At 42.1% G+C, this 26,468-nt stretch overlaps 1 long non-coding RNA gene across 1 annotated transcript; it reads left to right on the forward strand.

The window, feature by feature from the left end:
- The first annotated feature begins 281 nt into the window (after window positions 1-281).
- Window positions 282-25,375, forward strand: LOC132660205 (uncharacterized). Its single transcript, XR_009601526.1, has 2 exons — window positions 282-678; window positions 22,150-25,375. It is a non-coding gene; the product is annotated as an uncharacterized LOC132660205 (long non-coding RNA).
- The last annotated feature ends 1,093 nt before the right edge of the window (window positions 25,376-26,468 follow it).

Here is a 26,468-nt window from a genome sequence, read left to right on the forward strand (position 1 = left end):
AGCAAATTTTTATTGAATACCTACTTAGTCACAGGCACTGTGACTCTGAGCAGATAGAAATGGAAATAATGTGGGTCCTGTCCTCAAATGCCTTTCGTCTGGTTGAGGGTGGAGTAGGTAGGTCACAGGAAATCCATTTGTAAACCCACTGGAAGAAAACGCTGGTGGGTGGGGTGGGTAGGGGTGGGAGGGAGTTAGGCAGGGGAAGCCTGGAGTGGAACTTCCAATCCGCTTGAGTGGCATCTCAGAGGATGAATAGGAGTAATGAGTGGGCGGGAACTGAGAGGGAAGAGTCTATGACTGGGGAAGAAGAGCGAGGCGAACAGCACCGAGCGGTGCACAGCATTATGCCTGGAAATAAATAGAGATAAGGCAAGTGGAAGGGAGGATACAGAGGACGATGAGCATGGAGGGAAGACAAGCAAAGTTGGGTCCCTGGAGGCCTCTAGGCATTCTAGGAATTTGGACTGTGCTCAGGACAGATGGCGGTTGGAAAAGGTTGGGCGTGGCTCTTTGTATCAATACTTGGTCCCATCCCTGGAGGATCCAGGAATTTTTGAGATAACCCCCACCAGGCCACCAAGCCTCAAGGAATGTCAGAAAGGCCCCACCTATGAAGGCTGTATTGACCTTAACAGCTGATGAATGCAATGCCTTCTGCTTCCAGACATCTCTCAGGTACAATGCTTGCTACTAAATTTTCTTTTTTAAATTTTATGTTGGAGTATAGTTGATTTAGGAGATGGTGAAGGACAGGAAAACCTGGCATGCTTCAGTCCATGGAGTCGCAGAGTCTGACAGGACTGAGTGACTGAACAACAATAGTTGATTTACAATGTTGTATTAGTTTCAGGTTTATAGCAAAGTGATTTAGTCATACATATATCTATTCTTTTTCAGTTTCTTTTCCCATATTGGTTAAGTAAGTGTTAGTTGCTCAGTCATGTCCGATTCTTTGCAATCCCATGAGCCTGCCAGGCTCATCTGTCCCTGAAATTCTCCAGGCAAGAATACTGGAGTTGGTTGTCATTTCCTAGGTTATCATAAGGTATTGAGTATAGTTCCCTGTGATATACAGTAGGCTCTTGTTGATTATCTATTTTATATTAAAAGCCTGGTGGGCTGCAGTCCATGGGGTCGCTAGGAGTCAGACACGACTGAGCAACTTCACTTTCACTTTTCACTTTCATGCATTGGAGAAGGAAATGGCAACCCACTCCAGTATCCTTGCCTGGAGAATCCCAGGGACGGGGGAGCCTAGTGGCTGCTGTCTATGGGGTCACACAGAGACGGACACGATTGAAGCAGCTTAGCAGCAACAGTGTATATACATTAATCCTAACCTCCTAATTTATTCCTCCCTCCACTACTAAATTTTCTTTTCCAAATTTCAACTCCACTTTTTAAAAAGTATTGGGCTGGATTATTTTAAGAAAGTGCTTTCCAACTTTAAAATTTTTCATGTTAAAAATAGTGACAGCCTTCACTAAGATAAAAAGATTAAGCTGTTCTCATCTGAGTATAGGGAGCTCCAACTCATACACCCCTTCTTCAAGTAGAAGGGCTGAAGGAAACGTTGTATCTTGGCTGCAAACCATTTGAGGCAGTACCTTGACCCTCTGGTTGGGAAACTGCCTTGACTTCTATTCCAAAATGTTATTCATCAACTCTGCTGCTGCTGCTGCTAAGTCGCTTCAGTCGTGTCCGACTCTGTGAGACCCCAGAGACAGCAGTCCATCAGTCTCCCCGGTCCCTGGGATTCTCCAGGCAAGAACACTGGAGTGGGTTGCCATTTCCTTCTCTGATGCATGAAAGTGAAAAGTGAAAGTGAAGTCACTCAGTCGTGTCTGACTCTCAGCAACCCCATGGACTGCAGCCCCCCAGGCTCCTCCGTCCACAGGATCCTCCAGGCAACTCTAATGTTTCTAAACAAGGATGCTTTTTGTGAGACTATTATTTATCAAGTACCTTCCATGTGCAGCTGCTGGACTGGGTATCAGGGATATAGTGGCGAGCCAGATAAACTGGGTTTCTGTCTGGAAGGAGCTTAAAAGCCAGTGATGGTGGTTAATGGGGAGGGAAGTGGACTCCGAGAAGAAAATAAGAATTACTATAAAGCATGCCAGACATGACGGAAGGAATACTATATTTAGTAGCGTGTAAGAGCAGGATCCTAGACGGGGCGTCAGAAAAGGCTTCCCTGCAGGAAGTGACATTTCAGCTAAGAGCTGGAGGATATGTAGGAGTGAGCCAAATAAACAGAAGGAAGAAGAGTATTCCAGGCAGAGGGACAGCATGAGTAAGAGTCCTAAGGCAAGTGGGAAATGAACCACTTGTAAGAATTCAAAGAAACTCTCTGTGACTGGAGAGAAGCATGGAGGATGGGTACACTTAGAGATGGGGAAAGGGAGCAGAAAGCAGACCAGGGCTAGTTAGGGAGGACTTTGGCAGTCAAATGAAGCAGGCTTTGGCTGCTGCTATGACCAAGCAGTACTTAAAATACTCTCCTTATTTTGCATTTGAAGCCAGGGATGCTCAGAAAGTTTAAGTGGCTTTTCTAAAATCAAATGACCATGTATTGACAAGGCCAGTGTGTCTTCTTTGGGTTCCCCCAGAATCAGACCTTGACACAGAATTTCATTAGTTGGGTGGGCTTCCCTGGTGGTTCACTTGGTAAAGAATCTGCCTGTAATGCAGGAACCCCAGGTACGATTCCTGGGTTGGAAAGTTCCCTGGAGAAAGGAATAGCAATCCATTCCAGTATTCTTGCCTGGAGAATTCCATGGACAGAGGGGCCTGGTGAGCTATGGTTCATGGGGTCACAAAAAGTCAGACACGACTGAGTGACTGAGTGACTAACACAACACAAGAAGAGGAAACACCAGCAAGGAACTGGAAAGGGAGGCAAGAAGAGAAGGCTGCTGGTGAGAGGTGCATTAACCCACAGATAACCACTGGGCAACTCGGCCTTAATCCCTGGAGAAAACTCACACACACCTTGGAGTTCCTGCACCTGAGGGGGATGGGAGCCAGTCATCCCAGTTCCTGCCAGTTTGGGGTCAAAAGCCATGGTGGGGGTGAGGGGAGATTTTCCTTCTCTGGCACTTCCAGTGTATTACATGAGTGGGTAAAGTGGGTTTCAGGTCCAAAGAACACCCTCAGACAAAGGATGCAGGCATTGGGAAACTGGTCAGAGTGTGTCAGATGTCAGAATTTCAAGTGGGAGGACGCAACCCAACAAGGTAATATCTGATGCACAGTTCCAGGGTCCCCGACATCTGTGGTCCAATTCTGAGTCCTCACACCATGCCTCACAGACTGGATTTCGCTTGAACTGATGACTGGAAGGCGAAAGATGTGTAGCTGGCAGTGTGTAGTGCCAGTAAAGTCATAGAGCACTCTTGAAGCCTCTGCTGAGTCCTCAGCAACTCTCAGATTCTAGGCCTATGTCTCCTTAATCACAGCACTTACGTCCCATAATTCTCTGCCCTCTGGAATCTTGGTACTGAAGGACAATATGCCGTTTTGAGTGGATATTAGCTGAAAAGTGTCAAGTCTAACCAGGGAAATAAATGAAACTCCACAAAATAAGAATTTAGTGAAGCTTGAGGTGTTGAACAAGGTCGAGCCCTTAGCTTTAACAGCTGGACTTGCTGAGGTAAAATTATTCAGCTTGAAATTTTAGGGGTGATCTGACTCAGGATTTTTCCAGAAATGAGTAAGTTATAAGTCTGGGGAAACTGATATTTAATTATTTCATCTGGGGGCTAAAATGTTCCTGGTCATTTATATTAGTAACAGTTTTTCTTAGAGGCTGTGAGACCAAAGGCAGGACAGATTTTGGTCCTTCTTTTCCTTCCTGGCTCTGCCCTCATCCAACATTTACTGTGGGGCACTCGGATTTATATGGTTCAGATAAATTTATGTGGTTCAAATGCTGAAGGCTTTCATAATCCTGAAGGAGACAGACACACAGATGAGGGCACGCTAACCAACAAACCATGTTATGGGCCTTAGGACAACCCATCAACCTCTCTGGATCTCAGTTTCATTTGGAAGGGTTTTCATGGATGATATCAGTGGTTCTCGACCTTGGCTTTCCTTCAGAAGCACTTTGAAGAGCTTTGAAAGAACACCCATGCCCTGGTTGACCCCAGTCCCAGAAATTCTTTCTAACTTGCTCAGAGGAGGCCCCCAGCAATGGTATTTTCACAAAAGCTCTCAAGGTGATTCTAGTGTGTCTTGAACCAACAAACCATGTTATGGGCCTTAGGACAACCCATCAGCCTCTCTGGATCTCAGTTTCATTTGGAAGGGTTTTCATGGATGATATCAGTGGTTCTCGACCTTGGCTTTCCTTCAGAAGCACTTTGAAGAGCTTTGAAAGAACACCCATGCCCTGGATGACCCCAGTCCCAGAAATTCTTTCTAACTTGCTCAGAGGAGGCCCCCAGCAATGGTATTTTCACAAAAGCTCTCAAGGTGATTCTAGTGTGTCTTGAGATTGGAAACCACCAGATAACAACTTTCAAATTTTGGGTAACTGTAGAACTGCTGCTGCTTCTGAACAGAGTTTGTTTTCTGTGTAACTCTGCACAAGCCAGTCAGTATAACTGGAAATCATGTTCCATGGTAAAAGATAACGTGAGGGAAGTGGTGCTCTGGGTTAGGTGACCACATGTTGGCCAGGACTTGGCCTCTGAGAGGATGGCTTACCTCAGTAGGGCGTATAACATCCTCATTCCAGAAATAACACGTGCCCACATTTTTTTTTCCCCTCAGAAGACACATTCATAATGCCAACAACTAATTATCATACCAAGAAAACAAAAACTGTGAGGGAGAGCAGAGGCGGGTTGGCAGCACCACTGAGTTGTACAAACTATGACTCACTCTTATTCTAGGTTGAAGCATCTTTGTAGCATCTTTCTGAGAAGGATTTGGTGGTTGCTTTGCAAAGGAGAAGAGGCATCCTACTTCACTTTGTGTCTGAAAGGAAAGGGAGGTCTTCTCCAATCTCCTGCGTCCTCTGGTTTACTTCAGATCACACAGCCCAGTGAACTTTCCATAGTGGGAATAGGGAACCGTGGGCGTCCATGTCTTTGTTCTGGCTTGCTCACTACACTAACAACCACTTCTATTACGTATAAGGCAATTAAAGGATGAGCTTAGAAGCTGGCATCTTTCCTTTAAAGTCAAAGCCAGAAGCTTAGTTTTTTGCTTGCTCTTTTGGTAGTGACAGTTTCCTATGAAAACAAATTTTTTATTGGCGATAATGTAAGAGCTGGTGGAGCAGTCTCAGCTCATGGTTAGCTTGGAGCCTGTCCCATGCCTTTCTGAGATCTTGTCTGTGATATATGGCTGACAAAACTGCTCCCTAAGAGTGCCATCCAACATATTGCTCTCAACATGGATGAATCTGAGTTTCTCTAAAGGATTGATTCTTCCAGAGCATGTTGAGTGAATGAGCTGATGGCAGGTATAAACTACTTGTACTTTTTCTCTCTGGTGGTGAAGCCAGCATTGCTCCATCTAATGGGATGTCTACAAAAAGCAGCAGGAACTTCATTCATTCACTCACTTGCTAGGTACATTTTCTACTTCATCTTTTATAGCAAGTCTTGTTTGAAAGAACTTTGAAATGTGTACTGATAAGTGGGGTCACAGGGTTGAATTAGTCAGTTGATTACAAAGGGACCCTCAACTGAAAAGACAGAGACGCATACCAACCCAGTGAAGATCTGAGTGAGTTAAAACTTCGAGTGACATAACTCCCCCAAACTAACTTCATAATGTACAGTGTGGGCATGTAACAAAGGCGTTGCAAGACAGGATTTGAGTGCTTCAAATTAGATAAGAACAGCTAGAACATGCTTAAAAGATTAACACTGGGGAGAAACATTTCTAACCAGACTGTATATATGGACTGTAACCTGCCAGGCTCCTTTGTCTGTGGGATTTTCTGGGCAAGAATACTGGAGTGGGTTGCCATTTCCTCCTCCAGGTGATCTTTTTGACCAAGGGATCAAACCTGCATCTCTTGCGTCTCCTGCATTGGCAGGTGGATTCTTTACCACTAAGCCACCTGGGAAGCCAGAGACATTGATACGAATGCAAGTCTGACCGTGTCTCCTCCAAAGACCTCTCCTTGGCATCCCATTGGCTGTTAGTTCAAGGCTGGGCCTGAGAGTGTTTGTGTTGCGGGTGGCTCTGACCTGCTGAAGACCTCCTATAGGGTCTGCTCCTGTCGTCCCAGGGACCTGCTTGCTCCCTATCACTTCACACATTTAATCATCAATAATGCTATTTTAACTTTTATAGGATGAGACACTATTTCATGGTTTCTTCTGTACCTACTGTGTTCTTTGCTTCCATGAAAACCCTGCCCCCTTTCTTCCTCCACTTTCCTTTCTTCTAATGATTGTCTGGTCACTTCCTATTTCTCCTTCAGAACCAGCTGAAACGTCAGTTTCTGCAGGACTCTCTCTTCAAGACTCCTGACACTTCCAGGATTAAAATCTCTCTCCTTTTTCTATTTCTGCATCCTTTTCACACTTGATATTGCATCAGATTGCTTAATTTGTTTATATAGCCTTTTCCATTCATAAGGTTCATGAGAGAAGTATCCAGTGGATTTGTCTCTATTTCCTCAGTAAGTAGACAGAGCCTCTGATACATCATGCTGCTGCTGCTGCTAAGTCTCTTCAGTCATGTCCGACTCTGTGCGACCCCATAGATGGCAGCCCACCAGGCTCCTCTGTCCACAGGATTCTCTAGGCAAGAATACTGGAGTGGGTTGCCGTTTCCTTCTCCCTGATACATCATAAACAATCATTATCTGTTGCACAAATGAATTCTAGGTTTTAGGGTTAGCAATTACTCAATATTCAACACATGTTAATTTATTCAATTAAAATACATTATTCAATAACTTTCAAAAAACCTGAACTCTCAGCTGAACTGTAATATAAACTTCATACATAGTGGTAATCTTTCTAGGTCCATAGCTTTGAAATTCAAAGAAGGACTGAGCACAATCATTTTATTAATAGCTCCTGGCTGGGTCTATAATTATTTATGATTATATCTTTCAATATAATCATTGAATGGCATCACTGATTCAATGGACATGAACTTGGGCAAACTCTGGGAGATGGTGAGAGATAGGGAAGCCTGGAGTTCTGCAGTACAAAGAGTTGGATACAACTTGGTGACTGAACAACCACCACAACAACAAATATCTTTCAGATTTCCTTGATTTTCCTATTGTAAACTTCTCAGAAAGATCAATCAAGCAAAGTAAGCAAACAGTTGAAGTTCGATTTAAACTATTTTGGTCTCTTGGGGCTTTTGTTTGGTGCAGCACAGGCAGATTTAGTAGGGTACAAGTTTTCTACAATTTTCATATCAATAACCTCAGATGTGCAGATGACACCACCCTTATGGCAGAAAGTGAAGAACTAAAGAGCCTCTTGATGAAAGTGAGAGAGGAGAGTGAAAAGTTGGCTTAAAGCTCAACATTCAGAAAACTAAGATCATGGCATCCGGTCTCATCACTTCATGGCAAATAGATGGGGAAACTGGCTAACTTTATTTTTCTGGGCTCCAAAATCACTGCAGATAGTGACTGCAGCCATGAAATTAAAAGATGCTTACTCCTTGGAAGGAAGGTTATGACCAACCTAAACAGCATATTTAAAAGCAGAGACATTACTTTGTCAACAAAGATCCGTCTGGTCAAGGCTGTGGTTTTTCCAGTGGTCATATGTGGATGTGAGAGTTGGACTGTGAAGAAAGCTGAGCACCGAAGAATTGATGCTTTTGAACTGTGGTGTTGGAGAAGACTCTTGAGAGTCCCTCGGACTTCTCAGAGATCCAACCAGTCCATCCTAAAGGAGATCAGTCCTGGGTGTTCATTGGAAGGACTGATCTTGAAGCTGAAACTCCAATATTTTGGCCACCTGATGTGAAGAGCTGACTCATTGTAAAGACCCTGATGCTGGGAGGGATTGAGGGCAGGAGGAGAAGGGGATGACAGAGGATGAGATGGCTGGATGGCATCACCGACTCAATGGACATAGGTTTGGGTGGACTCTAGGAGTTGGTGATGGACAGGGAGGCTGGGCGTGCTGCAGTTCATGGGGTCGCAAAGAGTTGGACACAACTGAGCAACTGAACTGAACTGAAGTTTTCTACAGACAATGGGAAGAGAACGCAGTCAGTGGTAAAACAAAAACAAGAAAATCCTAGGTCAGACAATGTTGTGGAAAGTGCCTGCCATCATACTTTCCCCAAACCTAAGTTTTTGGATACCTGCTAATTCTCTGATTCATGTCTTCATGTGATGTGAAGTGTTACAGTCATCCTCTCTCCTTCTTGATCTCACACAAATAACCCTTTCCTCGGAAACAGAGAGGTAGATTACTTGTCAGTACCCCCTCAGCACCTTCTCTGAATTGGGAGTGATTCATTCCGTGTGGTATCAAGCTTCTTTGTTTGACTAATGTCTCATTCAAGTTGTGCAAGGGACTAATAGATGGGAAAGTTTTCTGGAGAAAGTGAGTTTGTTGCTGTATTAAATTTCTTTAATCTGAGAGTCTGAAGAATCTCAGATCAGCTCTTGAATTGTTGTGCTTTTCATTTTGATCGGATACTGTTAATTCAAAAATGGTTTAAAAGTGTCCTAAAAGTTTAGATTTGCTTTTCTGAAAATTTTAAACCAGAGGACTTCTGCCTTTAAACAAATTCTGCAGATCAAGAGATTTTATTTAAATTAAGCAGTTGTCTCTAAATGTGTGACTAGCCTTTAAACAAATTCTGCAGATCAAGAGATTTAAGTTAAGCAGTGGTCTCTAAATGTGTGACTATTTTATGAGCATTATATGGAGTAAATGGAGTTTGCAGTACTTAGTACAAGGCTCCTATATTAAGACATCTTGAAAATAGTGGTCCTTCTTACTGTTACTAGTATTTTCTTAACTTCTCCTGGACCCTATTATTCAGTACTGCCCTAAGGCTCTGCTTTTCATTAATAACACCCTCATTTCCTGGTTTGGAAAGCCATTTCTTAGTGTGAACCTGGTATTTACTTCTCTTAAAAATACTGACAGAATAAATATATTTTCCTTCTGTCTATAAGGACCTTATAGGAGCCCTCTAAAAGAAAGGAGAGGGGATGAATTCTAAGTCATCACTGTTAAGAGACACAGCTGTGTACACACATTTAAATTCATGAGTTTATACTGATACCTCTATTTCTGATCCTACACTGTAGGTGAAATGCAGGATGTATTCTACCTAACTTTCCCCTTTCCTGATTTGTGACTCCTTTTTCCAACAGTTGAGAGATCTTTCTTTCACTATCCATGATAGATTTTCTTTTTGTTCAATCCTAATATACACACAGAGGCTTTCCTGGTGGTTCAGTGGTAAAGAATCAGCCTGCCAATGCAGAAGACTCAAGTTCAATCCCTAGGTGAGGAGGATCCCCGCACTCCAGTATTCTTGCATGGAAGAGGAGCCTGGTGGGCCACAGTCAACGGAGTCTCAAAAGAGTCAGACACAACTTGGCGACTAAACAACAGCAACAGTTCAGTTCAGTTCAGTCACTCAGCCATGTCCAACTCTTTGCGATCCCATGGACTGCAGCCTTCCCTGTCTGAAGCTTACTCAAACTCATGTCCATTGAGTTAGTGATGCCATCCAACCGTCTCATCCCCTTCTCCCCCTGCCTTCAATCTTCCCCAGCATTAGAGTCTTTTCCAATGAGTCAGTTCTTCGTATCAGGTGGCCGAAGTATTGGAGCTTCAGCTTCAGCATCAGTCCTTCCCATGAATATTCAGGACTGATTTCCTCTAGGATGGACTGGTTGGATCTCCTTACAGTCCAAGGGACTCTCAAGAGTCTTCTCCAACGCCACAGTTCAAAAGCATCAATTCTTTGGTGCTCAGCTTTCTTTATAGTCCAACTCTCACATCCATATGTGGCTATTGGAAAAAGCAGAGCTTTGACTAGATGGGCCTTTGTTGGCAAAGTAATGTCTCTATCCAGGTTGGTCATAGCTTTTCTTACAAGGAGCAAGCATCTTTTAATTTCATGCCTGCAGTCATCATCTGCAGTGATTTTGGAGCCCAAGAAAATAAAGTCTGACACTGTTTCCATTGTTTCCCCATCTAATAGATGCCATGAAGTGATGGGACCAGATGACATGATTTTAGTTTTTTGAATGTTGAGTTTTAAGCCAACTTTTTCACTCTCCTCTTTCACTTTCATCACGAAGCTCTTTAGTTCCTCTTCTTTTTCTGCCATAAGGGTGGTGTCATCTGCATATCTGAGGTTATTAATATTTCTCCTGGCAATCTTGATTCCAGCTTGTGTTTCATCTAGCCCAGCATTTTTCATGATGTACTCTGCATATAAGTTAAATAAACAGGGTGACAATATACAGCTTTGATGTACTCCTTTCCTAATTTACAGCCAGTCCGTCGTTCCATTTCCGGTTCTAACTGTTGCTTCTTGACCTGCATACACATTTCCCAGGAGGCAAATAAGGTCATCTGGTATTCCCATACAAGATAGTTTCAGAATTGCTAGCCCACACCCATAAGAGTGTAGTGTACTTGAGTGTTATTTGAGTACAGTTCTTATTATCTGTTTAGCTTGTTAGTATATACACAAAATACTATTTCCCATAGTTACTCAGGTTAATTCTTTGCTCTCCCATCTCCTTCAGTGTGGTTTCATTGTTTGTTTGAACTACACTTCATTTGTCATTGTTTGCATTCCATTTTGCCCCTCCTCCAGCATCATCAGATTTACAGTGTTAGTTATAGTAGGACATGACTGAGTGACTTCACTTTCTTCACTCTCATAGTAGGACTGGGATTTAATCGGTCACATAGCAGAACTGCTTTGCAACCTCTTCTCTTTACCATTTGCCTCGCCCCTATTTCCTGGTCTCATTTTCATGAGAGTGTTTAATTCAAAGAAAAACTGGTTTTAAGTCTGCTTCCTAATCCTTTTAATTTGGGAGGAGATTGAAATGAATAGTTAAAGGCTTTTAGGTAGGTAGCAGGTGGGTGGAGGAACAATGGCCTGGAGCCAGGATAATTTGTAAAATAGAGATTTCAGTGGAATTGAAAGTCATCCATAAACAGGCTGATTTAGCAGCAGTACAGTGAAGAAGGGTCACATCCTTAACCTCTGACCTGGGTTGTTTGGTGGGGCTTGATCAGTGCCAGGAAACCCATCCAGATGTAATGTGTTTAGAATTAACAGGCCCTTGCCCAATAAGCTTCTATGGTTTGCAGGGTCTCATTCCCTGTAAAGTTTAGCTAAGTATTCTGTTTCTGCTCATTCCTTTATGTGTTCATTCATTTGATTATCTATTGACAGACACAGACCAGAGCGTTTATTCTGGGTGCAGGACTTTGCAGAAGATATACAATTGCTGGGTATCTTCTAGTCATCAAGCATCCTTCCACCCAGTCCCACCATCTGTTTTGTGACCATTCTCAACATCCATAAACTATTTGGGAGCAAAGCAATTAAAAGTCATGGAGTTATTGGGACTTCCTTGGTGGTGTTCCCTTAGTGCAGGGGTCCCAGGTTCCATCCCTGGTCAGGGAACTAGATCCGTCATGCCACAACTAAGACCTGGTGCAGCCAAGTAAATATATATATATATTTTTTTATGTCATGGAATTATGCTCAGAATCAGCTATCCAAAGAAAACAAAACCTCAGGCTTTCTGGAAAGGGAGTTATTTCGAAAGTCTCATTTCATACTCTCTCCTACCATCTAGACTTTATGGAAAGAGGTTAGCTACTTATAGGCCTTGCCTCAGTGCTCTTTCCTGAAGCAGTTCAAACAGCCCTGCCTGGACATGAATTTGAATTGGCGTAAAGAGCGTTCTGCAATAGTGGAGGAAAACAGTCTTGTGGTAGTGCTGGGAAACCACCGGCTGAAGGTGATTCATCAGGCAGGTCAAAACAAGGCCAATGCAAATTCTAAAATGTTTGTTTCTCTTGAATGCTATTTCCAGCATAGTAAACAGGACTACAACCATGACTGCAAGCAGCAATAACAATTTCAAAAGCACCTATGGTGGAAATAGGATAGAGATTATCATGAACACCCAAGTTTAAGGATTTAAGGTACAATTGAAGAAGACGATTCAGTTTCAAACTTTGAAACCCAGATATTGTTAACATCAGTTTGTTCATGTCATGTTTCACTGAAAGATGTATATGTCGACTAAAAAAAAAAAGCACAATGTGGGAATTCCTTGGTGGTCCAGTGACTGGGACTCTGAGCTCCCAACGCAGAGCGCCTGAGTTAGATCCCTGGTCAGAGAATTAGATCCCACATGCCACAGCTGAAGATGCTATATGTCACAAAGAAGATTGATGATCCTGTGAACCACACCTAAGACCTTGTACAGACAAATACATAAATGCTTGTTTTAAAAAAAGCACAATGTGAGAGCTGAGTTAAGTTTTATTTGGGGCAAAATGAGGACTATAGCCTGGGAGACCGCATTCCAGATAGCTCTGAGAAATTGCTCCAAAGAGGTAGGGGAAAGGTCAGTATACCTGTGATTTTGGTGAAGGGGGAGTTCATGCAGTCAAGTGCATATTTTTTGCAGAAGATTTATACTAGTCACCAGGAACAGTGGTCATCATGGAGGATTTTAGTACTTTTTTCTAGATATGAGGAAATGCAAGGATTGGGTGCATAAAGTCTTCTCCTGAGAGTATCTAACTATTCTGTCAGATTTTCTCAGAGGACTGAGTGCTTCTTTCCTCATATCCACCCTGAACTGCTTTCAAGAGGTATTGAGAGTCAGCACCCACAGTTGTTCGTAATTTAATCCTTACAGAGGTAGATGACAAGTGCCAGTGGTGAATGCCAATTTGTAGGTGATGTAAAATATCATCCATGTTGAATGTGCTTTATGTGTTTTTTAAATTGGCTTATAGTCTTTGTGGGAGGATCAGGCACTGTGCCTGGATAATCTCATTTTTTCTCTTTCTTTTTCCTTTTCTTTAAAAGGAACTCCATTTTGTTTTACCTCAGGGCTTGATTGAAGTGAACACGTGTAGTTGGGCAAGGACTGAAGAGTGAATCAAATAATCTTTTTTTTCTCAAGGAATAAAACCTCATCTTTTGTGGTTTTGTTGGCAATCCTATTTCCCCGCCCCCCCACCCCGCCCACTGTTCAACAGTCAAGTGAGTATTTGGAGTAATATTCCCAATAGAAATGTTATTTGTTATTTTGGGGGGGGTCGCACTTTTAAAAAATTGTGCTTATTGTCTCTTATTTCAGAATTTCATTGTGGGAAAATCCATACCTACCCAGTGGCCTCCAAGGGGTTTCTTGGAAGGTGTTTCTAATTGTTTGGACCTTATCTGAGCATCATCTGAATTATGCAAGGGTCCCATATTATGCATTCAGGTTGGATCTTCATTGAGAAACAGTTTGCATAAAGTCATTGGCATTTCCTGCCCCTGTTAGGCCAAAACTATCTTAAAAACAGCTTTTTTGCCTGGACTCAGGTACTTTTGCTTCACGCCCAGACCAGAATCAGGAAATGAAGAGGCATGTGTGAAAAGGAAAATTACTGGGGTGGAGGTTTGGGGTGGGGAAAGTGGAATTTCTCAATATTTTCATGGCTTAAAATGCTCGACATGGATATGTCATTAGGAAAAAGGAAAAAAAAAAAAAGACTTACTGTTAGTGGAAATTGCCACTGGTCAGATTCTCCACTGTAACTTCTGAGCTGGGTAGATCTGAGAGGCTGCAGGGTTAGTCTGGCTAGTTAAAACATTCAGTTCCTTTGCAAGTGTTTTGAGGGCTTATACAACTTGGCAAAGCTCTTTAAGAAAAAGAATACAGATTAGAAATACAAAATTAGGCATGAAAATAAATATCTGTCTATAATGAGAAAAGAAATACTAAGGATTACCAAATTTTAAAAGGGTGGCAAAAGCCATATATATTACAAAGCCTATAAAACAACACAGTATTTATATTAGCCTGACACGCTTCTAGAATATTCTTTTTTTCACGTTTTTTTGGCTGCGTGCTCATCAATCACTTCTTCATGTTCAGGGCCATCAAACATGAGGTGAAATCTGATGGAGAGGAAATTGGAGTGGCAAGAAATAGTGATTTTTATAATTTTGACTAAAATGTCTCACTCTTACAGATTTTATAGAAACTTATGACAGTGTGAACACATTAGGAGGCCTTTTTCCCTTCCAGCATCTTAGAAGGAGCCCACGTAAGAGATGAGCCCTGATGTTTAACCTTTGTTAGCTTTATGGTGAATCACCTATGATCTGATGTGAATGTGGGCAAATGACTTAACTCTCTGACCTCAGTTTCTGTATCTGTCTATTTCACTGAATTCTTGGGAGGACCAAATAAGATAAGTGTATATGATAGCCTGAAAAAAATGAACTTTTTTGGTTTTCAGGTTACTTGGTACAAGCCTCAGTTTATTGTCAAATCAGAGTGTTTTGAAGAGTTCAATAGATGGAATAGTAATTCTATTATGGGGGTATACTTTAATTTTGTAAAAAAAAATTACCCAGTCTCAGCAATCCAGAGCCCCAGAAAATTAAAAGTTTGGTGGAGCCAGTTAGGAGAGGACTTAAAAGGTTTTGGAACTTATTTCCAGTCTTGCGAAGTAACATGTATCCTGGCGAGCACTGGGCCTTTGGGTATATCTCGGGTGGAGATTTTTTTTACAGATGCAGGAAACTTCCAGAATCTGAGGGGATTCCCAAAGAGGAAAGAGAATTTCATTCTAGCAGAACTGAGGGCATTCAGAATGAGGCCTTTATTGTTGGCAGATATGATAATGGTGAAAATTGAAGGGAGACAGATACCATCTTAAAAGTTACCTGGAGAGCCAGTCCTTCTGCAGAAAGATAACAAGCAAGAGACACATTTAAGGAATACAGCTTGACCACAAATTAGATTTTTTTTACCGAAGCCAAATTTGAACTGACTAGTGAACACATGCACACAGAATTTTATTTTCCTATGTGGTTCAACACAATGAGGTTGACGCAAACTCTTTCCCTTCCTTGTTTCTAAACATTTCTACTTGGTGCTTTATAGATCATGTCTTTCATCAGCAAAACACCTTGTACACCTTGTATCTCTGACCTCTTTTCAAGATATGCACTTCATCTTCTAGACCCAACTAAAACTTTGCTTTCCCTTGGAGACCTTGATTCTTGTGCATCCCTCCCATGTAGGGGTGGTTTCTTCCATACCTTGTATATCCCTGGGCCCGAGGATGGAGTAGCTGCTTCTCAATTCTTGCAGCCAATTCCAAATCATTTCACTTTCTTAATTTTCTTTGAGATTCCAGAATTTTGTCCCACATTCCCCCCTTCAACCACTCTTTTTTGTCTACCTGACTGCAACATAGGATCAGCCAATGTTGTCTCTTCCCCTCAGTAACTAGAGGAGTGTCAGTCACCTAACAGACCTTCAATCAACATTGGTAAGAAAGAACATATAAAGAAAAAAAGAGAAACACGTATGTTGAGGAGGTACCTGTTCCCTCTTGCCTCCATTCAGATCTGCAGCCTTCTTGGGTCAGATGTGTTAATTTCCCCAAGAAAGATCATATCTGGTCCCATTTCCATGGCTTTGTTTCTGTTCTCTGCACAATCTAATACATCAGACCCTGATCTTCTGCCTGTCTTTGTAATTTTCTCTTTTAAAGCATCTAACATCCAATACCCTTGAAAATGCTTGTACTGGCTGTTTAAGTCAAGACAATGTCTTTCTTTTGGCTCATGTTATAGTTGAAGCTAAATATTCTTACACAGTACTTGCCATAGATTTTGGCAATAATTGTACTTCAAGTGTGACAGGAGCCTTTGTTTTCTTTATTCGATTAATGTAAATCCACCTTTAGGGCAGAGATCTTTGCTTATTCTTCCTTTAGATTCCTCACCATGCCTATCCCTGTGCTGGATAAATGCCTTAATAAATATATATTATAATCTATTGATAATAATCACATGGCAATCAAGAATGTGTTCAACATATTTGTAAAGATCAAATATATAGATATAGATATAGACATGCAAATGGAAAATACTTTTATATTTGCTGAAGAAAGACATAAGTAAAGGTAAATAATTACTGGAATTAACTTCACTGTTGTAGAAGAGTCAACAGATGCTCAGTGAATTCTGACCCAGTTTATGACCAGTTGGGGAGGGAGGACTCCCTATAAGCTTGTGATGCAGTCTCGGTTCTGAGGACCAGAGGGTCTAACCATCCCTAGGACATGTCCTCCTTGTGATCATGGTCAGCACAGCATCAGCACCTGCAGTGACCTGCTTCCCAGGTTACTGGGCCACAGTGAATAATCTGGCCATTTTAGGACAGCCCATGGAGTCAGAGCCATATCCTATTTCACAAGCTGGGTGCCTTGAGCGAACTTCCAGTATTCAAGGGCTAGGGCACACAAGAATTAGGTGAAGGAGGCTGGACAACAATTAGTTTTGGTGGAAGGAATGAAGGATGAACCCAAAGTATCTGGGCCATCCTTGAGGGAGTGTGTTTCTTCTGAAATGGTTGGCAGTAATTCAAACCCAAGAGGCCTTCCAATTCTGAAGAATTGGCCATTGCAGTTCTGAGAGAATGGAATTTTTCCCTTTTACTGGATTTCCAGACTTAAGAAATTAAATTCTATTGTCCTCTGAAAATTTTGGTGAAAAATTGTCTGTTAAAAAATACTACCTTATTATTTCCTCCCCCCACATCACTTGTGAGATCTTAGTTCCTTGACCAGGGATCAAACTCATGCTCATGGCAGTTTGGTGAAAGCACCAAGTCTTAACCACTGGACCACCAAGCAATTCCTACCCTCTTACTTCCTACATGCTCCTAAGCATAATTGTAGGAAGGACGGAATACTGACATTGCTGAGTTGACAAGAAAGAATGTATAATTTCTCATCCAGATCTACTCACCTATTATATATTTGTATTTTGTGGAACATACTCTTTTATCCTCCTGAAAAACATTGTACATTCACAATAAGATGGAAATAAGTCATAATCAAATGCCAAAGTGGTAACAAAACAATGATCAGATATGGACTGTAAAACTCACTTTAAAATGTATTTTTAAACATTTTACCTTTTAAAGGAGATCTTTGGAATGCTGTTATATTGATTCAAAGGAAATTTGTATAATCATATTTTCTCTAATTAGTTCTTTTCCTCACCACTGCTTCTAGCCTTTTATATGATATCCTCAAAGGCAATGGTCTTCAAGTTCCTGCTATAGTAACAAAGTATTACAAATGGGGTGACTCAAAAGAAATTTATCTTCTTACAGTTCTGGAGGTTAGAAGTTCAAAATCAAGGTGTTGGCATGCTGGTTTCTTCTGAAAGCTGTGAGAACAATCTGCTCCAGGTCTCTTGCCTAGCTTCAGATAGTCTGCTGATTGTTGTTCAGTCACTCTTTGTGATCCCATCGTCTGCAGCACACCAGGCTTCCCTGTCCTTCACCATTTCCTGGGGTTTGCTTAAACTCATGTCCATTGAGTCAGTGATGCCATCCAATCATCTCAACCTCTGTCATCTCCTTCTCGTCCTGCCTTCAATCTTTTCCAGCATCCAGGTCTTTTCCAATGAGTCAGCTCTTTGAATCAGGTGGCCAAAGTATTGGAGCTTCAGCTTCAACATCTGTCCTTCCAATGAATATTCAGAGTTGACACATCACCTGATTTCTGCCTTCATCTTCAACGGCATTCTCCCTGTCTGTCTTTATGTTTAAATTCCCTCCCCCACCTTTTTTTTTTTTTTTAATAAAGATGCCATATTGGAGTAGGGCTTCCTTTAATGACCTCACTTAACTGTTTAAATCTAAAAAGATCTTATTTTCCAATAGGGTACATTCTGAGATGCTGGAAGTTAGGACTTTAACACAACTTTTGTTTGTGGTTGGGCGGGGGTGGGGGGGGGCATAGTTTAACCCTTAACAATCCTTATTTATACCCAGTCAATAATCACTATGAAGGAGCAATGCTCTCACAGCTGTTGTTCATGGTGTGTGTCTTCCTTGTCATATGTCTAGGTATTTCAATGAGATTGGTGATGTTGGTTTTCTAAAGAGAGAAAGGTTGAGGTGTCTGTAAATGTGGCCTCCATTTCAAAGGGTTGTTGCAGGGGAGAGTATTGCTGAAACAGAAGTTCAAGTGCATTTGGGATTACCAGGCCACTGCTTGTGAGAGTAAATGCTCCCTTATGTATCATATGAGTCCCATCAAATTCCGTTACTCATATGGGTGAAAGCAAGGGAAAGAGTGAAATTAAGGGAAAAAAAGAATTCTAAGAAAACTTGATGCACAAATGTTATAACCCTGATATTTTTTCAACACTTTTACCACTGAGTGATTGACCACAACTATGCATGGAGAATCTACTAGTAATAACATGCACAGCATACAAAGGACTGTGTTTTGCTTCTTGGATTGTGCCCTTGATTAGTTGCTCATCACTTATCCCTGCCTAAGGCACAGTGGATGATAGCATCCATCCAAATGACTCAACTAATAACAAGCATCTTGCTGGGCATGGTGAGATGACTCAGAGATGAAGCTAAATATCAATCAAGAAGGCTGTTTCTAAGGTAAATGTTGAATAAATTGGTACTGAAATCTAGGTGCCGAGTATACTGTGTGTTCATTGAAAATTTTCAACTTTGCTGTGTTTTAGAAAACTTCTACAATAAAATATTTAGAAAAAAAATCACAGAAATCAAGCACTGTGGATAACTTTTTTAGAGTGAAAGAGCAAGGTCTGTTAGTATCCATTTGTTGTAAATGTAGAGAACATTCAAGTGCAGAGAGTTCAGGGCCAGTTTTAACTCTCTTGGTGATGGCTGGTTAAACAAAGACTCATCATTTCTGGTTTTGATCTCAGTTTTCTTATTTTAAATTATTAGGATGTGGTAAGCAGCCTTCTTATCTTGTTTTACTTTGTTTTATGTGATTTTCAGCTGCCAGATTCTACCAATCTACACACTTTAAAAACTAGCCTATCATTGCTTCTAAATCTTCTCCATTTATTTGTGCCCTAGGTATGATTATGAATTTGATAGCAAGGGTACATCAAGATGTACATAAAATAGGACCTTCCTATGTTGTGAGCTATCTTTTCTTCAGTTCTAAAGCAGAGTTGTGATGCATGCAGTTTCTAGAGTCAAATTTCCTTGTGTATTAGAATCTCAGCTCAGTAGGTCTTCGAGCAGATTACTTAACCTTTTTATGCCTTATCTTAAAGTGCAGACAAAATTAGTTTTTGCAACATATTCTGTTAGTGCCCATAGTAAGAGATCAATACATTTAGCTGTATCTCTCTAGAAAATTTGTTTTATCTGCCATCCTTCTTTCTCTCTCTCTCTCTGTCTCTGCCTCAATTCTCTATTTCTTTTTCCAAATCTATTTCCCTCAGACCACAGATGTGCTGAGAAAAGAGGTCTTTCTCCTGTCCTGACAGTGACCTTGGGTGGCTTTCATCAACCCTATTCTGTTTCCTCTCTATTATGAAAAGCAGCCTTCTTTGTTTATGGAACACCCTTGGCATCCAGTTTGCATCTCCCTACGTCACGGATAACTGCTTCCTTTATGAACAGTTTCTTCACCAGCACTATATTTTTTCTTGCCCTCTCTAACCTTTTCTACAATAGGGCCGTGAACTTCATCTGCTGTCCTCTGGTATAGATCCAGTTTCTTCAGATGCCAGGTGAAACATTTAGTCAAATCACTCTCTTGACAAGCAATCAATCCACAAATATTTATGTTAGTGTCCATAGGATCAAGCCACCAAAACCTGTACTCTTCTTTATAAAACAAGCATTTAAAATCACCTATGGGGATTCCTTGATAGTCCAGTGGTTAGAAATCTGCCCGCCAGTGAAGGGGACGTGAGTTCAATCCCTTGTCCAGGAACATCCCACATGCCTCTGAGCAACTAAGCCTAAGAGCCACAACTGCTGAGCCCAGCATGCACTCTAGAGCCCGTGCTCTGCAACAAGAGAAGCCAATGCGATCAGAAGCCCAAACACCGCAAGGAGAGAGAATTCCCCACTCGCTGCAACTAGGGTGAGCCTCTGCATAGCAATGAAAACCCAGCACAAACAAAAATAATAATAATTAAAAAATTAAGTCAGCCATGATGATAACAATAGCAATAATGATCTCCAGTAAGTTAAGCTGGTTTACATGTAGACACAGGTTTTTTAAATTTAGTTAATTAATTTATTAGACTGTGTCAGATCTTAGTTCTGGCATGGGGGATCTTTGTTGACGCTCACAGGCTCTCTAGTTTTGGCGTGCTGGCACCAGAGGGCTTGGGCTTCAACAGTTGCAGCATGGGGTTTCCCAGGTGGCTCTGATGATAAAAAATCCGCTTCCAATGTAGGAGACCTGAGTTCGATCCCTGAGTTGGAAAGATCCCCTAGAGAAGGGAATGGCTACCCACCCCAGGATTCTTGCTTGGATAATTCCATGGACAGAGGAGCCTGGCAAGTTACAGTCCATGGGGCAGCAAAGAGTCAGGCATATGTGGGATCTTAGTTCTCCAACAAGAAATTGAACCCGGCTTCCCTGCATTGCAGGGCAGATTCTTAACCACTGGACTACCACGAAGTCCCGAGACACAGGTTTTTAAAATGCATATTACAGAATGTTCAAACAATGTGTTTGTGTCATGTATGTAGGCTCGTGAAAGAGCGATTCAAACATCAGCGGCACCAGACATTGCTATACTTCCCAGGAGGCTGACATAGAACCTGTCTGGGGGAAGGCAAAGAGTTGGAACACAGAGAAGGGAATTTACAGTGGTGATGAAAGGGCCTCCTGGGTATCCCTTAGTTAGATAATGATTTTCTTACTGTTTTCTTTAGAGAAATAAGCTGGGCTGTAATGCCTCAGAAACAAATTCGTATTGTTAACATGTATAGCTAAAAGAATCTTCTTTATTTTCAGAAGATCATCGTCAGAGGTAAACAATACTATTCTGTGTTCAAAACACATAAATAGGGTCTCTGTACTCATCTCCCATGTCTGAAGTCTGAGGACTGTCTACTAGTAACACATCAGAGGCACTTGGAATGTGGCTTTCAAATGCAGATTCAAATCCCACAAATAACTGCAATATGTCTTAGAGTTTGAGAACCGCTGTCTTCTGGACCTTGGGCCTGAATAGGGCCCATTTCCCGTCTGGCAGGACTACACAGTAAAGTTTGAATTACTCAAGAAAATGCCTTAATAATGAGACATTACATGCACATACGCACATCACTAATGTCAGTTAACTTTCAGAAAGCTTATCATTTCTCAAAATCAGTGTTTATAGTTGTGGCAATAAAGGTTAACTTTAAAAAGAATTCCTTGGAAATGAAAAAATAACACTAACTTCTCAGCTTAATCTTACGAATGTAATTCAATCATTTCCTGGAAGCAGATGAAGCTCTCATCAGGGACTGTAACCCAGCTGGACACCGTAGCTTCCAAAAGTGGAGTCATCCCAGGTGAAGGGGAAGCCTTGGTCTTGTCAGGAAAGTGTTATAATTCCTGTTGATTAGTTGAGCCCTGCAAACAACGGAAAGAAGATGATGGATAAAGGAATAGTGTCTTGGTATAATTTAGCTCTCTGAAGAATTTACTCCTGCAAGGCTAAGGAAAGGCCCATTCCTTCCCTGGCAACTAGTGAAGAACTTTCATGGAACATGTGCCCAGAGACCCCCACCTGTCCTGAGTGTGGATGAGGGGGAAGGGCAGCCCTCCTACTGGAACCACCTTGAGTCAACGTTCCCCACTTCATTTTCTGCCAGGCTTCCCTAGTTTTGAGTCCAAGATACCTTTGGAAAAGTGATCTTAGGTCCCTATGCTCCAAGGTCTACCATGCCACACCATGTATTCTGAACAATTAATATATTATTTGTCCCTCAAATGGCAATATGGATGGAGATTTGGACTTCTAGGAATTTAAGTACCTAGGGTAACGGGTAGTTTAGTTAATCAGGAAATTAGTTCTGTTAATTTTATTATTCTGTTAATAGCAATTATAGTTATTACAGTATTGTTTTGGTTTGTTTTCCAGACATGCTGCCAAGTCGCTTCAGTTGTGTCCGACTCTGTGCGACCCCATAGACAGCAGCCCACCAGGCTTCCCCGTCCCTGGGATTCTCCAGGCAAGAACACTGGAGTGGGTTGCCATTTCCCTCTCCAATGCATGAAAGTGAAAAGTGAAAGTGAAGTCGCTCAGTCGTGTCTGACCCTCAGTGACCGCATGGACTGCAGCCTTCCAGGCTCCTCCATCCATGGGATTTTCCAGGCAAGAGTACTAGAGTGGGGTGCCTTTGAATTTGCATTTTAGGCTAGAGCTTAGTGATTTTCAATTCTTACTGTATATTAGAGTCATTTAGGGTGCTTTAATGAATTCTAGTCTGGTCAAGTCTAGTCTAGCCAAGGCTCTGGTTTTTCCAGTGGTCATGTATGGATGTGAGAGTTGGACTGTGAAGAAAGCTGAGCGCCAAAGAATTGATGTTTTTGAACTGTGGTGTTGGAGAAGACTCTTGAGAGTCCCTTGGTCTGCAAGGAGATCCAACCAGTCCATTCTGAAGGAGATCAACCTTGGGATTTCTTTGGAAGGAATGATGCTAAAGCTGAAGCTCCAGTACTTTGGCCACCTCATGCGAAGAGTTGACTCATTGGAAAAGACTCTGATGCTGGGAGGGATTGGGGGCAGGAGGAGAAGGGGACGACCGAGGATGAGATGGCTGGATGGCATCACTGACTCGATGGACATGAATCTGAGTGAACTCCGGGAGATGGTGATGGACAGGGAGGCCTGGCGTGCTGTGATTCATGGGGTCGCAAAGAGTCAGACATGACTGAGTGACTGAACTGAACTGAAATGAATGAATTCTAACACCCAGGCCCCATTACAAGAAAGAGTTTGATTCCATCTAAGGGAGGTTCTGAGCAACACATTTTTCAAAGCTTCCAGGTGATTCTAAGTGTAGCACCATTGCTAGTTTTATGACATGATACTTACAAAAGTCAATTATATGAAATCAACCACCATCGACAACAAAACTTTTGATTTGACCACACTCTAATGGTTCAATAGTTTATGCAGACATTATTCTGGGAATTTGACTACCTTTCACAATTTAAGTGGCAAGAGTTTAATTTCAGGATTCAGAACTCCAAAAATACAGGCAGAAATATTCTATTACACAATGATGAAGCAGTAATAACAAATCGCCTGCTCATACTTGTGGGGATTCCCTCGTGGCTCAGTGGTAAAGAATCCACCTGCCAAGGCAAGAAACACGGGTTTGATCCTTAGGTCAGGAACATCCTCTGGAGAAGGAAATGACAAGTCACTCCAGTGTTTTTGCCAGGGAAATCCCATGGACAGAGGCACCTGGCAGGCTACAGTCCGTGGGGTTGCAAAACAGCCAGACACAACTTAGTGACTAAAAGCAACAATATTCATATTTGTGTACTGTTTGGCAGCAGAATTCAGCAAGAAATTCAGTCAGTAACATTGCTAACAAAAGCTTGTTTTCTCAGTTTGTCCATAAAATTTCCAACCTCAAAACGTGAGAGAATTTAACCTCTATGAAGCCCAATATGTGTAACAAAATCAACTGGAAAGGTTTTGCAGTTAGCTTACATTTAATTGATTTGGGGGACTTTGGTCTCGAGCTAATCTGTGTTCAGGGAGCCAGTCAATGCTGTGAAAACTTCATTTTGCCACATATGGCTATGTCCACCCATAAGCCAGGTTAATAACTTTCATGAGAGTGAGAGCAGGCTAGGACGAGGTTGGTTTGGGTTTTAAGGACAGTAATTACCTGAGATAATGCTTCCACCAGGTCCACTAGATGTGGGAAGGTCCCTGGACACGTTCCCAACAGCTGAGGAAGCAGTTGTGTGCCCTTTCTACCTGATGTCACACCCCTCAATTTGGCATGTACAGACTGCTATATTTATTTATGTATTTTCAGCTGAGCTGGGTCTTCATTGCTGTGCCGGCTTTCTCTAATTGCAGAGAGTCAGGGCTACTCTCTCGTGGCCGAGCAGGGCTTCTCATTGTGGTGGCTTCACTTTGGCCAAGCCCAGGCTCCAAGTGTGTGAGCTTCCCTAGTTGCAGCACGTGGCTCATTAGTTGTGCGGCATGGGCTTAGTTGCTCTGCAGCATGTGGAATCTTCCTGGACCAGGGACTGAACCCATGTCTGTGCACTGGCAGGCAAATTTCCATCCACTGTGCCATGAGGGAAGTACACACCCCTCAATTTGTGAACTGAACTGCTGGCCTTTAATGTTGGTGAAAGATAAATGTAAAGAATTTGTGAGAGCTAAGTTGCTAAGCCCTTGAGGAGGAGCACACATATCTTAACTTTCTATGGAGGGTGAGGGGGCAAAGAGAACAAGAGGGTACAAAAAACAGAAGAAACTAGTATTTTTTAAAATTAATTTTTATTGGAGTATAGTTGCTTTACAATATTGTGTTAGTTTCTGCTGTACAGCAGAGTGAATCAGTTTATACATGTTTATACATCTACCCACTCTTTAAGTCTGTTCTGTAGAGGTTATTACTGAGTACTGAATAGAGTTCACTGTGCTATACAGTAGGATTCTTATTAGTTATCTATTTAATATACAGTAATGTGTATCTGTAGCCATGAAATTAAAAGACGCTTACTCCTTGGAAGAAAAGTTATGACCAACCTAGATAGCATATTCAAAAGCAGAGACATTACTTTGCCAACAACGGTCCATCTAGTCAAGGCTATGGTTTTCCAGTGATCATGTATGGATGTGAGAGTTGGACTGTGAAGAAAGCTGAGCGCCGAAGAATTGATGCTTTTGAAGTGTGGTGTTGGAGAAGACTCTTGAGAGTCCCTTGGACTGCAAGGAGATCCAACCAGTCCATTCTGAAGGAGATCAGCCCTGGGATTTCTTTGGAGGGAATGATGCTGAAGCTGAAACTCCAGTACTTTGGCCACCTCATGCGAAGAGTTGACTCATTGGAAAAGACTCTGATGCTGGGAGAGATTGGGGGCAGGAGGAGAAGGAGACGACAGAGGATGAGATGGCTAGATGGCATCACTGACTCGATGGATGTGAGTCTGAGCGAACTCCGGGAGTTGATGATGGACAGGGAGGCCTGGCGTTCTGTGATTCGTGGGCTCGCAAAGAGTCGGACACAACTGAGCGACTGAACTGAACTGAACTGAACTGAATGTGTATCTGTCAATCCCAATATCTCAGTTTATCCCTCCTCCACTTTGATAAACATAAGTTTGCTTTCTCCATCTGTGACTCTATTTCTTTTTTGTAAATAGGTTCATTTATTCCATTTATTATGTTTTAGATTCCACGTATAAGCAATATTGTATGATATTTGTCTTTCTCTCTCTGACTCAACTGCCCTTAGTGTAACTATCTCTAGGAAACCAGTTATCTGTTTAGATGGTGTCCTTAGCTAGTGTCTGCCCCTGGGAGGCAAGCGCATTTGGCTGCTGCAATTAATCCCTGCACCTTTACCATGAAAACTGGGGAGGTGGAGGTCGGGGAGCAGGAATCCGATGCAATAGTTGCTGACATCCATTTAAAGCCAAAGTCGTATAGAGAAGTAATTGGATTGAATGGAAATAGAGTTTTAGAATGAAAGTGAATGATTTGATTCATCTAATTCAGTTAAAACTTTAGATCATCTCATTTAAATTGTCTGCATTTCCATTTATATGTCAAATCCCTAGCCTTTACCAAGAAGGCAAAGTTTTCCTAATATAAAATAATGGAAGTCTCTTCACTTCTTCAAGGCTGTGCTGTACCATTCCTTTCAGCCAGGACTGAAGGTCAGGACCCAGGTCCTTGTGAAGACAATCTTTTCAATGCAGTGTTGGTTGAGTCATAGAATGTGAGCTCCAAAAGGGACCTGAAATGCTCTAATGTTGCCTAGGTCTCTCTCCAGTTGCAGTGAAGCCTCCACATTCTGATCCTCTGGGGGTTTTGGTAGCTATGGGAGCCGGCGCTACCGTGCTGGAGGACACAGCCTCTCAAGGGCACCTAATCATTCCCAAGGGCAAAAGCCATGGGGACTTTGCAACAGATCGGGTAGGAACTAAACGTTAATTTCCAGAATGAAAATCAGTCTTGCAGTTCAACACGATACTTCATCTCCTAAACCCAGACAAATGGAACCAGCTAATTAAAGCTCATGACTAGCTAGGCTGATGACATGGCATGAATTCCTCAGGACTTACATTGGAGCATCCCTTGGCCTTGGTGTTTCCCTTGGAAGAAGGAAGTGCAGCAGAGCCTTCTGAGCTGGTAAGGAAACACAGAGGGAGGCGGGGGTGGGAGGAGTCGTCCTGCTGTGGCAGGCGGAGGCCCCAGGA

This window comes from Ovis aries, chromosome 8 (genome assembly GCF_016772045.2).
Source record: "Ovis aries strain OAR_USU_Benz2616 breed Rambouillet chromosome 8, ARS-UI_Ramb_v3.0, whole genome shotgun sequence".
Classification (NCBI taxonomy): Eukaryota; Metazoa; Chordata; class Mammalia; order Artiodactyla; family Bovidae; genus Ovis; species Ovis aries.